Source organism: Hemitrygon akajei, chromosome 27 (genome assembly GCF_048418815.1).
Source record: "Hemitrygon akajei chromosome 27, sHemAka1.3, whole genome shotgun sequence".
NCBI classification, from domain to species: domain Eukaryota; kingdom Metazoa; phylum Chordata; class Chondrichthyes; order Myliobatiformes; family Dasyatidae; genus Hemitrygon; species Hemitrygon akajei.
The window spans coordinates 13,744,858-13,760,628 of NC_133150.1; the positions used below are offsets into that span (position 1 = coordinate 13,744,858).

A 15,771-nucleotide genomic window follows, 5' to 3' on the forward strand; every position below is an offset into this window, starting at 1 on the left:
TTGTAGAGTTGTCCCAAATAAGTGGCTGCGCCAATTAGTCAATGGCCCAATTAACTGGAATCCACTGTATACCCATTCATGTCCAAGATCTGAATGTCAAAGTGTTCATGAAAGGATCATGAAATCATTGTTCCATCCTTTTAGGTTGTTCACTTGACTTTGAGAACAAAAATGCTTCCTGAATAACGGGACCAGATGGATATGGTAATCTAATCCAATAGTATTGAGCATCTTTTTAACCTTTAAATACATAAAAACTAAACAAGTTCTCTTTAAAAGCAATATGGAACCTAAAATCCAGCCACCATTAAACGTTACCTTAATTTGTTTAAATAACAGTATGGTGATGGTTAAACTACTAAAATAGTAACCCAGAGAGCAGAACTAGCCATCCAGAGATGCAAGTTAAAATCCCACCACTCAGCTGCAGATATTCAGTTATATATAGTTTTAATGTAAAGAACTAGTTTTAAAATGGCAAGCACAAAATTATTAGATTGTTATGAAAACCCAACTGGTTTGATGATATCCTTCATAAAGCCCTTATCACCTGGTCAGGCCTACATGTGGCTCCAAAACCCCAGCACGTTGCTTGACTTTTAGCTGTACTCTGAAGTGGCCTAGCAAACTACTCACCTGTATCATAAGCACTACATTAATAGAGTACAGAGGGTCAAGACTGTGCCCACTGCTACATTCTCAAGGGTAACTAAGGGCAGAAAATAGGCAGTGGTACATCAGTAGCCCTGCAGCCCTGAAAATGTACAGTGCATATGAAAAAAAGTTACACAACTCCTTTATTTCCTTCACAGAGTAATTAAAGGCAGGAGTGGAACAGATAAAAAGAGAAACATTAGATCAGGGCTTAAACTAAACAGATTAAATATTTCTCAATTTACTCTGAAATATTGAGCATTTAATTGTTTATTGCTAATTGGTTAGTGTAGAGGGGGAACAAAAGCAATTAATAAAGTTATAAGGGTATTCGTGCTCATGACCCTGTGGTGATTCAAGATCAGCCAGCACCATTGAATTTACTTCTGACATGCACAATAAATTCCATCTGGGATTTACCTCATCAGTAATTTCTGAATTCAGCCCCCCCAGTCAATTCCACTGCATGTTTTATTCAGCAGGCCTCTACATGCAAAACCTTTCATTAGTAGTGCTACTGTTCTGAATACTAAAATAAATCTTCAATTGTTAACTCCTTTTTCTTTCACCCATTTTTTCATACAAATATCAATACTTTTTGTTGGTTTTGCCCATAAACATTTCTGAATCTCTCTTTACCATCAGGAATGCTTTCAATCTCTACCCACCTGCTCTTGGGAGCTCCCTTTCAGCATGTTTTTAACCTTGAAGCCATTCTCTTTGCTTTCAAAGGCCCCTAAAAATAGATTTAAATTCCTCAGAGCAGCTGCTGCTCAGCTGCCCTAACTTCAGCAGAAACCCCTTGTTCAGACATAAATGATAAATGAGCCTGATTCTACCTTCAATTCAAATTCAGAGCATGCTGTGGCAGAGGAGAATTGGGCCAGAAGATCCCAAATTGTGATCTGGTACTGTGTTTGTCTATGTGTGCACAGTCCAGATTTTTACTTCACGTGTGCTTTTAGAGAGCTATCAAAATTCACCTGCCAATATAATTCCCAGTGAATTTTATGCAAACATGTTTAATGCTTATGTATCGTAAGGAAAATACGCATTAAGAGTTGCCCATGGATTCTACAGACCTAGCCCAAGATGCAGGTGACCAAATCAGAACATAGCTGGAATCCATAAAGCTATTAGGAACTGTACAGCTACATCAAGGACCAAAAGGCAGTGGAGATATTGATAAATTGTATCAGCCCCTGGCCAAAATATGAAACCACAAAATGAAGTATTATGTCTGATGCTAAGAGATGTTTACATCAACCTCCTTGTGCTTAGCATTGCTCCAGAATGATTGCAAGTTAACTGATCATTCTTGGAACATTTTTCAATCAGTCAAGGACTGAGAACAAACATAATTCTGCTGTTTTCTCCATAAGTCTCATAAGTTGGGGGGGGGGGGAATCTTCTGTTGCTCTTAATTCCACCTTCACCAGCCCCACTAACACAATCCAGTCTCAATGGGAAGTTATTATTACTGCCAGTTTCCAAGAAGATCACTTCAGCATCTTTTAAAACTGCAGCCATAACCTGTCCTTTTGCCCCTAAATCCACATACAAGGCACTGTCCAGAATGGTCGCACACCAGGATGTCCAAGTCATTCAACTGCCCTGGGAAACAGAAACAGCACATTTCTCCTTCCTTAAGTTATGAGCACTTTGAATACAATCAGTGTAAGCTACTCCACTCTTGAGATTAAATCAACTCTAATGAGTGAAAACATATGAGATTCCTTAAACCAAAAATATATACGATCTGCAGGTCCATTCTTGCTAATCTATTCTTAGATCATATTACTAATGGAAATTGTTACATTTTAAACTAATAGACAATGCAGCTGGATGAAACAATGCTAATTATTTAACAACAGTGCCATCTGCAGCCCTATTATAAATGAAAGTCTCGTCGGTTTTCCATTATAAATGCAGGTTCAAAAATTAGATATGGGAATGGTGAATTAATAAATATTGTTACAAACAATTGAGCAATTACACTAGGCTGACACACTTTCCACGGGCAAGATAAGGGACATCTACTGAGATTACTGCTGAAAGTACAACCGAGGAGGTAGAGATTCCAGGAGTGACAAGAAGGCTTGATCCTTTCTAAAGGCAAGTTTTATTTCCATGCTTTTGGTATACACTGAAGAATGGATAAAATATTTAACTTACTAGATTTCTTAAGGCAACAAACTGAATAAGGCTGAGAGTGTGATGTAAAGTATCAGAGTGAGCTTACAGTGAGCTCGTTACACAGCTCTTTTAATGTTCTTACAGCAAATGACTCCAGACTATTTTTGCTGAAACAATGAAGTAGCCTATGACATTCCTACAAAGCAAGTTCATATGTAAAAATTCTACAGCAATCGTTAATTTCCTCTTCAATAGCTCATCAACTGAAGCAAATGTTGCAACTTAACTTGTGGCTGAAAACTCACTGTAATGAACTGATTTTGAAATATATTTTTTGTCTCTATGAGAAAACTAAGAGCAGAACTAATATTTAGGATTGATTTCTATATAGCCTTATCTTCTAAACGGGTCATTAACGTTACAGCTTGAAAAAGTTTACTTGTGACTGTAACTTCATATTTCACATTTTTGGAATGAAATGCAGCCTCTGCTTTTCCTACCTATATGCACCCTATCCACCTACCCTCCACCACCCTCAATCATCACCACGTCCTCATGCATCCCCACCAAAGCCTGTGAAAGATGAAAATCATGTGAGTAATCCCTAGTGCCTTGGCTAGTAATTATCCCAAATTAATATTCCTGAAGAATTTATAAGTTTCTTCCCCTAAGCTATCAGACTCCTCAATACTTGAAGCCTGGACTGACACCTTGCCCTATTGTCCTGTTTATTATTTATTGTAATGCCTGCACTGCTTTTGTGCACTTTATGCAGTCCTGTGTAGGTCTGTAGTCTAGTGTAGCTTTCTCTGTGTTGTTTTTTTTAACGTGGTTCAGTCTAGTTTTTGTACTGTGTCATGTAACACCATGGTCCTGAAAAACGTTGTCTCATTTTTACTATGTACTGTACCAACAGTTATGGTCGAAATGACAATAAAAGTGACTTGACTTGACTTGAGCCTGCTGTGGGTTTTGTACCATGCTTCCTAAATTATAAAAACTTTTGAGAAAGATAGCATAAGCTCTAGGATTCATTCGATCATCCCAAGGTAATAAAATACATTAAATAATTGCAAATTTTTAATATATTTCTTGTCAGGCAGTATAGAAAACCAGTGATAAAAATTCTAATCATGCCAATAAAATGATTGCTTCCTTGTAGTATAAATTACATAATTCTCATTGTTGTCATCAGGAAGGAGGTACAGAAGCCTGAAGGCACACACTCAGTGATGCAAGAACAGCTTCTTCCCCTCTGCCATATGAGCACTAAATGGACACTGAACCCATGAACACTACCTTACTGTTTTATTATATCTGCTTTTGCACTATTATTCTTAACTATTTAATATACATATATGCTTATCATAATTTTTTTTCTATATTTGTCATGTATGGTATTGCTGCAGCTAAGTTAACAAATTTCACAGCATATGCCAGTGATATTAAACCTGGCCCTGTTAATAGACACCAACCACTAAATAAGTTGATCAGTCAAATGGGAATACAATGCACGACTTTCCAACTTAGGTGGACATATACGAAGTGTCATTTCTAATAGTGTGAAAAGCTCTCAAGCAGCATCGACCACATTCACATTCCCGTGAGACTGGTGCAAGTGTAAAAACAGCACTGTGCTCTGAGGAAAATGGATCAGATTTCAGACACGATTAAGCAAGCACAAGGAAAGAGAACAATTTTTCACTTATTAAAAAATTGTACGGTAAGTCTATGATTTCACTTTATCTATTGTAAATTTAATTTAAAGATAAATATCACAACAGCAAATTTGTAAGATGCAATAAAATTTGCTGGAAATATGTGAATGAAGGTTACTCTATAACTTCAACGAAGTTAACCCTGAAAGTATTCAGTAACCATGGAATAATTAGCAAAAATAAAAGAAATTTAATAAAAGTTACGTCCTACTGTTATTTAGCAATATTGTTTGCTTGGAAGAGATATTATACAATGAACTCAGACTGCATCAATTCAATGTGCAATAGATTGCAATATGCTGTTTATCATTTCAATAGTAAAAATAAATTCAAAATTCTTTGTTCCTGCAATTCTGAAAGTCCAGAGAATTATAAGCCCCCGTTTCACTGAACGTTCTACTCTTTCCACATTTGTGTCTGAGCTGCTGATTTTTTCCAGGATTTTCATTTCTTTTCATTTCTTCGGTCAACAGATACTTGAAAGCATGGCAGCAATAGAGAAATGACTCTCAAATTTTCACACAGGAGTCTTGAAGATCAATTTGAAAGTCTTCAAGTATTTCAAGCAGAACCATTTAATAACCAATACACAAATATTTAGGTATGGTAGGAGAAAAATACGTATCAAGTAGGCACTCTGGCCCAACTAACCCATGCTGGCAAAGTTTTTTGGCCCATATCCCTGTATAATCTTTCCTACTCATGTACCTATTAAATGCCTTTTGGAAGTGGTAATTGTACCTGTGCCTACCTCTTCTTCTGGCAACTTGTTCCACATAACCACAACCTTCTGTGTGAAAATGTTTCCTTCAAGTACCATTTAAAATGTTCCCACTCACCTTGCATATGCCCTTAGTTTTTGACTCACTTACACTTGGAAAAAGACTGATCATTCACTTGATCATACTCCTCATGAGTTTATATATTTCTATAAACTCGCATCTTAGCCTGCCTATCTAGTCTCTCTTTATAATGCAAGCCCTTCAATCTTGGTAACATCCTCATGAATCTTTTTGGCACCCACTCTAGTTTAATTCCTATAGCCAGGCTACCATAAATGCACACAATGCTTCAAGTGTGGCCACACCAACAACTTATACAGTTGCAATGTGGAATCCCATTTCTTCTTCACCATCCAGAAAAATATGAACTTGCACCCCTGCCATTTAGTGTGCAAGTCCTGCCCTGGTTTAACTTACTAAATGCAACACTTCACATTGTCTGAGTTTAGCTCCACTTGCCATTCATTGTCTTACTTTCCCAGCTGATCTAACTACTGCTGGAATCTATAATAGCCGCCTTCTCCATCTATTAGACCACCAATTTTGCTGTTATCCATGTACTTATTAACTGCCAACTACATTCTCATCCAAATTATTAATATGAATGATAAACAACAGTCGATCTAACTCTGTGAACATACCACTATTTGAAGGCCTCTAATCTGAAAAGAAACCCTCTACTACCACCCTCTGACTCCTTCCACCAACTTTGTGTCTAATTGGCTAACTCACCCAGGATCCCATGTAAAAATACGTACACAACGCTGGAAGAACTCAGCAGGTCAGGCAGCATCCGTGAGAAAAGAGTAGCCAACGTTTTGGGCTGAGACCCTTCATCAGGAATAGGGGGGAAGAGAGGGCCGAAGCCCAGTAATGGAGATAGGGGAGGGGGTAGGGCCTAGAGGCGCCAAGTGGAAAACCAATCAGAGGAAAGATAAAGGGGGAGGGGGAGGGGATAATCATGAAAGAACTGTAGAGATAAAGAAGCAGAAAGTTGAAAGGGGAGAGAGGCAGAGAGGGATCTGGGATAGGGGAAGAGGGAGGGGGAGGGAATTACCAGAAATTGGAGAATTCAATGTTCATACCACCAGGCTGGAGGCTACCCAGACGGTAGATGAGGTGTTGCTCCTCCAACCTGAGTTTGGCCTCATCATGGCAGTAGAGGAGGCCAAGTATGGACATATCTAGATGGGAATGAGAGGCAGAGTTGAAGTGGGTCCTGTCTATTGTGAAGGATGGAGCGTAGGTGCTCAACAAAGCGGTCCCCAATCTGCCTCGGACCTCGCTGATGTAGAGGAGGCCATGTAATCTAATCATCCCATGTAATCTAACCCTCTAGACCTCTCTACCATGTGAAACCTTGTCAAGCTCTTTCTAAAGTCCATGTAGATGACATCTACTACACCACCTTATCCATCCTCTTGATCACCACTTCAAAGATTTCAATCAGATTCGTGAGACATGATTTCCCATGTACAAAGCCATGCTGATTACCCCTAATCAGCCCTTGCTTTTCCAAATGCAGGTATATCCTGTCTGTCAGAATCCCCACCAGTAACATATTGATGTTAGGCTCACCAGCCTGTAGTTCCCTGGAATGACCTTGTAGCTCTTCTGAAATTAAGGCACAACATTAGTCTTAGAGTTCCTCCCCCATGGCTGATGATAATGCTAGTGCTCCAGCAATGTCTTCTCTAACTTTACACATCCCCTGAGGACACACTTGATCAGGTCCTGGAGATCTATTCACCTTTAAGACTTGTAGCAATTTTGGTTTTGAAATCTGGATATGTTTCAAGACATAACTATTCTCTTCCAAGCTCCCCGCCTTCTATGTCTTTCTGCAGGGTAAATACAGTTGAGAAATATTCAATGAAACCTCATCTAGTTCCTATGGTTCCACAGATAGATGACCACATTGAGCGTCATTCTCTCTGTTACTCTTTAGCTCTTCATATACTAATATAATCTCTTAGGATTCTCCTTTACGTTATCTGCTAAAACTAACCTGTATTCTAATTCTGTTAATCCCAGGCTTGAATACCCTTAATGGTTTGGTATTAGAGCCCTCTAAGTAAAGAATACAACCCTCCATATAAAGAATTCACTGCCCCATTTTGGTCTTAAATAGCCAAACCCTTTTCTTGAGATTGTTCAGCCTAGATCTGGATTCTCCACAAAAGGAATCAGCCTCTCCCCTATTTTAAGTTGCTCTCACATACATTTCTATGAGCTCTCCTCTCATTCATCAAAACGCCAATGAACTGTTATCAATAGCCCAGAACTAAATGCCTCCTCGTCTCTATGTTCAGATCCCATCAAGGTAAATAGTGAATTTAAAATCAATGATTTCAAACTGAATCTTATAATCTATGTTACTATGTATGAAAGTGATCATGGGACTACTAAATTGTTGTAAAAAGATCATTAGGTTCATCATTCAAATGCAGTTTGATCGATGTGTGAATCTGACCTGATTGAATTTTAGTTGCTCTCTGAAAAGAATTCCCAATCCATTCACTAGAAAGGTCAACTTGGGATGTGTAATTAATGGTGACCTTGCCACGTATATATTAATCCTTCAAAGTAACAGAAGGTGATCTCTTACAATTTTTACCTTCAGTGGAAATAGACTTTGATCACAGATTTCAGCATTGATCCTTGTGACTTTAAATTAGTTCCTTCAGTTTTGTTTCATTCTTTTGCTCCTGAACAATGTTGCAACTTGCTTCTAATTAGATATTGAGATGATATAGCAAAATTTTGGTCTATTTTCCTTTACTAAAGTGTAAGGAAAATAACATTATAATAAAGGAAAGTTTTTTCTCAATAAACTTTAATGATTGAGACGGTTGTGGAGTGCAAACAAATGACACAAAGTGACACATACAAAATGCTGGTCAGGCAGCAACTATGGAAAAGAGTAAACAGTCAACAGCTATGGAAATGAATAAACAGCTTCAGGCTGAGAATCTTCTTCAGGACTGGAAAGGAAAGGGGAAGATGCTGGAATAAAAAGGTGGTAGTGGGTGGGAAAGGGAAGGAGAATAGCTCAGAGGTGATGGGTGAAGCCAGGTAGGTAAGAAAGGTAAAGGGTTGGAGAGAAAGGAATCTAGTAGGAGAGGAGTGTGGACAATAGGACAAAGGGAAGGAGGAGGGGATCCAGGGGAGGTGATAGGCAAATGAGAAGAGGTAAAAATGACAAAGTTTGACAGCGCAGCAGAAGTTTGCAAGAATACATAGATAGGCTGGCTAAACTGAGAAACTAAGTAGCAGACGGAATTTAATACTTAAAATTTTGAAGTGGCACACTTTTGGCAGGATGAATAAGACAGGACATGGTACATTTATCAGATGTATGCAGGCACAGTGAGACCCAGGCATAACATTACATAAATCTTTGAAAGTGGAATGGCATGTTGATGAATTGATGAAAAAGCATTTAGGATTCTTGGGATTCATAACTTGAGGGATGGCTTTGTTGCAGTTTTATAGAATGCTTGTTTGGCTACATCTGGAGTTTGCATTTAATTCAGATCAGCACACTGTAGGAGGGGACACAAGGGGACAGTAAAGATTTAAAAGACTGTTTCCTGGGATGATGGACTTCAGCTATAAGATGGGACTGTAGGTGTTGAGTTCTCCTTGAATCATAGAATGAAGATTTAATAGAAATGTAGAAAACCATGACTTGTTTAGATCTTCCATGAGTGGACCATTTAAAGATCAGAGTTACAGAGATAAAATATTAGGCTAAATATACATGATACGATGAACAATGTTTTACTCAACAAATTATGGCCTGAAGTTCACTGTCTGTAACAAAGGTGGGAAAAGAATCAGAAGGAATAATTTGTAGGCCAAATAGTAAGAACAGGGGAACACCATTAATGAGATCGGTGACTTTACATGACTCCGTCTGTGCTGTAACTATTCTATGATTCTATGGTTCTAGAGACTTAAATTTGATTTTTTCCAACCAAAATTGAAAGAAAAACAACAAAGGCCTGAATGAAAAATAACATTTTTTCCACCAATAAAATTCTGCACTAGGAGTAAATAAGAGATCCATGCAAATTTTATCTGTGCAAACAAACTCCATGTGTTCCAAACTGAACTAAAAATAAAATTTTTAAAAATGTCCTATCCGTTATGCAACACTGATAAGGTCCCCAACCCTAATCCAACAGATGAACAAAATAAGTGTTTCAGGATTCCAACAGCAAAGGGATTAACAATTAAGATCTGGAATCTTTATACAATTATTGCATTATTCTTGAACACCCAACGGCCATTTATTTGTTCTCTTGAAACTTCAGTGTAATACCACCACCAATAACTCGTGATGGATTACATTTTTTTTGGTTCAGAAATCACTCGCACATGTAAAGTTAAGTCTTTGCTAGATGATTTTATTTTATATTTATTTTGAGATACAGCATGGTAACAGGCCTTTCCAACCCAGCGAGTCCACTCTACCAAGTTACACCCATGTGACCAATTAACCTACTAACCCATACATCATTGGTATGTGGGAAGAAATGAGTGCTCGTGAAGCACTCCTCACAGACAGTGTTGGGAACTGAACGCAGGTCACTGCCACGGTAAAGCATTAAGCTAACAACTACAAGATGTGCCACCCTATTATCTATAAACTTAAGCTGAGGTGGACCAAATAAATAGCTATATAAAACATATTTTGTTTGATACGAATTTTGCTAGTGGCAGGTATATATTCTTTCCAACAGATGTTATGTCCTGTGACTGTTATTGGGTTAGTCAGTAGGCTTAAACAACAAGTACTTCAGGAAAAATAATGCATTTGTGACATTCACCAGCACAGGAAACTTGCCTAATTCTTAAGAGGCTTTTAACACCACCTGTGCAAAGAGTCAGGCTCCAGGCAATGGAGCAAGAATTAAGACAATGAGATTGTCATTATCAATGTAAATGGCATCAAATTAATGCAGAGAAAAAATTGGTCTGCATTAATTTGGTAGTATTCGTCAACCTGCATAGGGACATAAAATTATTCTAGGTGCACATTCAGCCTAGAACATCTATGTCAGTCCATTTGCAGTAACTCTACAAGTTCCATTGCCCTGCTTTATCCTTGTGGTCCTGTAAATTTATTTCCTTCAAGGGACTATACAATTTCCTTTTGAAATTTCTGATAGAGTCCATATCCACCATCCTTGAAGGCAAAACTTCCAAAGCATTGCCACTCTACATCCAATGATCTTCCTCACACCATTGTACCTCTTACCCAAGACTTTGAATTTGTACTTACTAGTCCATGTGCAATCACATTATGTAGCAGCCACTTATCTGCCAGAGTTTTGGATAGCTCTATCAAATCTGCCCCCACTCTTCTTTGTTCCATTGAGTCCAGCTTCACCAACCTGACCTTACTGTTAAAATCTTTCATTCCTGAAGCAAACCGCTTCCCACTGCTTCCTCAAGCATGGTCACCAGAAATGAATGTAATGATTTAATTGTGCCCTAACTTCACAAATGTTCAGTGCACTTTGCTATTTTGATAATCAATGCCACTATTTGTGGAAAAAGTTCTTATATTTTTTGTTAACAAGATACTCTTTCATTTTCATAACAATGCATGTAAACTCCAATGTTCCGTAGTTCCTGCATATGCTTTTACTTTAACGTAATATTACCCTCCCCCAACTCTTCTGGCAAAATGGATCATCTTATGCTTCTTTGCATCAGATTCCATCTGCTCTATGTCTGTCCATTTTGCTAATATTGTATATCTAAGTTCTGCTGCAAGTGATTAGTATCATCTTCAATATTTGCCATAACTGCTTTGTTTGATATTATTGGAGATAATTGAGATTTTATTCTGCATTCCAATATTTAACTCATTTATATAAATCAAAACAAAAGCTCCTACTGCTAAACCTTGGGAAACAATGCATCTACCATCTACCAATCTGAAAAAAAACTATTTACAGAATTCACAGATTTCTGCTGTTATGCCAGTTTTTTCTTATTAAACCTAAGCTGGCATCAACCTTCCAATTTCATAAGCATCCATTTGTGATTTTATTTTTATTTTGCTTAGAGATATAGCACGGTAACAGGTCATTCTGGCTCAACGAGTCAGTGCTGCCCAATTCAAGATTGTTTAATTCATGTACTGTTCACAAGTGTAAAGCAGAATGAAATAATTGTTATTCTGGATCTGATGCAGCACCAAGATGATACACAAAACATAAAGAAAACAATAATAACTAAAAACACAATAAATATAAATACGTAAGATGGCTCATATACTGTAAATAGATTGATTGTATGTCATAACATGGCACTAGGTGAGGCAATTACAGCAATGTGTCCAATTAACCTACTCACCCACAGGTCTCTAGAATGTGGGAGGAAACAGGAGCAGCTGGAGGAAACCCATGTAGTCACAGGGAGAATGTTTAAACTCCTTACAGTCATTGGTGGGAATTGAACCTAGTTCACAGGTGCTGTGATAGTGATACATTAACCACTACAATACTATGCTGCCTCAAATTATACTACGTCATCAGAAAAATCAACTAGATTAGTCAAATACCATCTGCATTTTACAAATCCTTCCAAACTCTCCTCAATTAACTCAAACTTTTACAAATCCCTGTTTGTTTCATTTTTGCATTTAGCACCACCGATATTAAACCACATGCCCTAATTACCTTGGAGTCTCCTTACTTCTACTTGGTGGATGGAGGTATCCTATTTATAACCTTCCAGTCCTTTTCAACTTCCATATAAAGTAAGAAGATTGGATGATCATGACCATGTGCTACCTTGACTCCATTTTCCTTATCAGGGGAAAAAACAATCCAGATCAAGTGACATCCACCTCAAATAAAGGCAGCTGTTGTCACATATGAGGCTTATCAATTTTCAACCCATCCATTAGCTTTAATATCTGCATTGCTATTAATTGTCATCATCATCTCCCTTTGTAGACACTAATATAACTACTCATTAAGAATTCTAACTTTGTGTATCCTATCACCTTCTTTTGTCCCTCATTGGTCTTAACTAATTTATTAGTTCCTGTCAGTAGAAGACTTTTAGGTTCTTCTCAATGTTAATCATCATGCTTTTCTCATACTCTCCCTTTACCAGCATAATTTTCATTTTCACTTTCCCTCACAATTTAATGATCCTAGTTCTTGTCTGAAGATTTCTCCTTACATGCATCATACACTTCCACTTTTTTTTCTTAGTACATAGAGCAGTACAACACAGTACACTTTAACATACTCTGATATCACTCTAACACTCCTCTCCCATACAGTACTCCTCCTTTCTAACATCCATTTGCCTATCTAGGAGTCTCTTAAATCTTGCTAATGTATCCAGCTACCACCACTCCAGCAGTGAATCCCATGTACTTACTGTACTGTGTTTAAAAAAAGGCGATCGCTGACATCCCCCTGTATATTTTCCAAAAGTCACCTTAAAATTAAGCCCTCTCATGCTAGTCATTTCTTCACTGAGCAACAAGTCCACTATAGCTATACCTCTTATCATCTTATACATTTCTAGCAAGTTGCCTCCCATCTTCCTTTGCTCCAAAACGAGAAGCCCTAACTTGTTCAACCTTTCCTAAAAAGTGCTCTCTAATCCAGGCTGTATCTTGGTAAATCTCCTCAGCACCCTCTCTAAAACTACTACTACTTCTACTTCTTTTTTCCATTATACTACTGGTGCTTAGGGCAGCAAGGAAGGTCCTCCATCTCTGGCGACATTCACGGCTTCCTTCATCATGTCAGCAACTTCCTCTCGGTTTACTGTCAGCCATGCAAATCTTCAATGAAGTCTGAAAAATACCATCACACACAAATGTAGAAGGAATCTTCATTCCTCTTTCCGTAGCAGTTTTGTTTGACCAGTCAAAGTTGTTAGCTCTGAGTTGAATCCCTGAACCCGGAGGTCCGGTGGAGCACTTTTCAAGTCAAGTCAAGTCAAGTCGCTTTTTATTGTCATTTCGACCATAAACTGCTGGTACGGTACACAGTAAAAATAAAACAGTGTTCCTCCAGGACCCTGGTGCTACATGAAACAACACAAAACTACACTAGACTATGTGAGACAACTCAAGGCTACACTAGATTACGTAAAACAACACAAAAACTACACTAGACTACAAACCTACACAGGACAACATGAAGTGCACAAAACAGTGCAGGGCAGTACAATAATTAATTAATTAATTAGCAAGACAATAGGCACAGTAGAGGACCTCTACCCTTTGACCTGTTTGGCAGAGGTGACCCTGCCAAGAACCAAAGTATAAAACCCTGACTCCAGTCAGCATAGTTTTCCAGGGCATTGAGGAGCACAAGCCTCCAAAACCATGCAGAGCTTGTGGTCTTCTTGGAGGTCTAAAACTTCTACGTCCTGATAACGAGTCAAACAAAACTGACCACAATACTCCAAGTGTAGTCTAACCAGATTTACAAAGTTGCAACATTAAACCACGGACCTTGAACTCAATCCCCCAACTAATGAAGGCTGACACACTTCTTATCATCCTATCAACATCATACTTTATACCTCCCTCATCATCCAGAGTACTGGTTTCAATTTCCAAGTTTTCCCTCTGGTGAAAGTATTCCTAGTCTTACTTGAATCACCATCTTCTTACTGATTATTACTTTACAAATTACAGCAAAAATTTTTGGTTTTATTTTATACTGGCTGAATTGCCTTTCATTCTACAAACAAATATCATACATCAACAAATGTTTGCAGGAAATTGAAGGGGGAAATGAGGAATTACATTGTACAATACGATCAATGGAAAAGTCATAGCTGATCATTAGGTATTAATCATGGCTTTTGCTTCAAGCACAACTCCAAAATAAGCTGAATCATTCAAGTTATTATGTGTTCTTTGGATGTGGCTGAAGATGGAACTTCACCTAAGTAACAAAATTTGATTTAGGACCCTATTTTAATAAATTGGGTTTTAAGTGCAAATTGTCTTCAGTACATTTTTTTGTTGATTTCTTTCAACAATTAATATTCGACTACACAAAATTGAGCACACTGTATGTCAGATCTTGTCATTCAAGGCAATCACTATTGTGTCTCCTTTATGTAAAATTTTCACTCTGATGTTGTCTTCAAACATTTACAATGGCATATAGCACGAACTAGAAACATGATGTTTTTTCATCCAGTAATACATCAATTTCAATGTTAATTTATCCTTCTTACTTTAGCCTTATTTGTTTCCTTTCTCTTATGTATCATTTACTGGAAGTTCTGACTAGTGACTGAATTAATAATCCCTTCATTCAGCTTAAAACAGTACAATCATATGAAATCAACCTTTCACCTAGTGCTGCAAGCTAGATTATCCCAGAGCTCTGAGCTATTTCAACTTCTATTTCTTCTCTGATAATTCTAACATCCCTATCTAAATAATTCTCAAGTATTGTTGGAATATTATTTTAATAGATTTTGTTTTGGTTTGTGACTGTAATAATAATGGACTTAATCTAACAATGTAATCTATAATATTACATTTTTCAAGGGGAACAGAATACTGTAAACACTCTAAGAAGTAACATAGATGAATTTCAGAATTTGCCTTGGATTTTTAAATCTTTGGCTCATCTTTTTTAAATAAATTGATAACTGTTACTGATAGTAAGGCTAAATACAATATAGAATATTAATACATCCAATGTGATAAAACATTTACAGTATAGTTGTGCAACATGGAAAGGGGCCTTTCAGCCCATTAAGTCTGTGTCGCCAATCCAACAGTAAGCCCAATTTATTTGCCCCACGTTTCTAATATTAATAATTATAGTTATTTGTCACATCTGAACCAAAACATACAGAGAAATCTGTCGTTGGTGTCAAATCAAATCAGCAAGCATTGTGTTGGGGCAGTCCACAAGTGTTGCCATGCCTCCAGTGTCAACATAACGGAACCACAATTTAATAATCCTAACTGGACATCTTTGGAATGTAGGGGGAAAGCAGAGCATCAAGGGAAACCCACATCTGTTGTACTGTGCTAGCTTCTGACTATCAACATCCATCTGTAGGGGAACATGAGAAATATTTTAGCAGTGGTTACTTTATTAGGTACAGGAGGTACCAAACAGAATGGCAACTGAGTGTATTTCTGTATCTTCATGGTCTTCTGCTGCTGCAGCCCATCTTCTTCAAGGTTTCACATGTTGTTTGTTCAGAGATGCTCGTCTGCACACCCCTGTTGTAATGCATTGATCTCTAAGTTACTGTCACCCTTCCTGTCAGCTTGAACCAGTCTGGCCATTCTCTGAACTTCTCATTCACAAGGCATTTTCATCTGCAGTCCTGCCACTCACTTGATTTCTTTTTGTTTCTCGCACCATTCTCTGTAAACTCCAAAGATTGTTGTGCGGTAAAATCCCAGGAGATCGGCAGTTTCTGAGATACTCAAACCACCTGGTCTGGCACCA

At 37.8% G+C, this 15,771-nt stretch overlaps 1 protein-coding gene across 4 annotated transcripts in view; it reads right to left on the reverse strand.

Moving 5' to 3' along the window:
• Window positions 1–15,771, reverse strand: part of LOC140717133 (synaptotagmin-B) — a 610,226-nt gene that overhangs the window by 575,645 nt on the left and 18,810 nt on the right. The gene's annotated exons all lie outside the window — the stretch shown is intronic.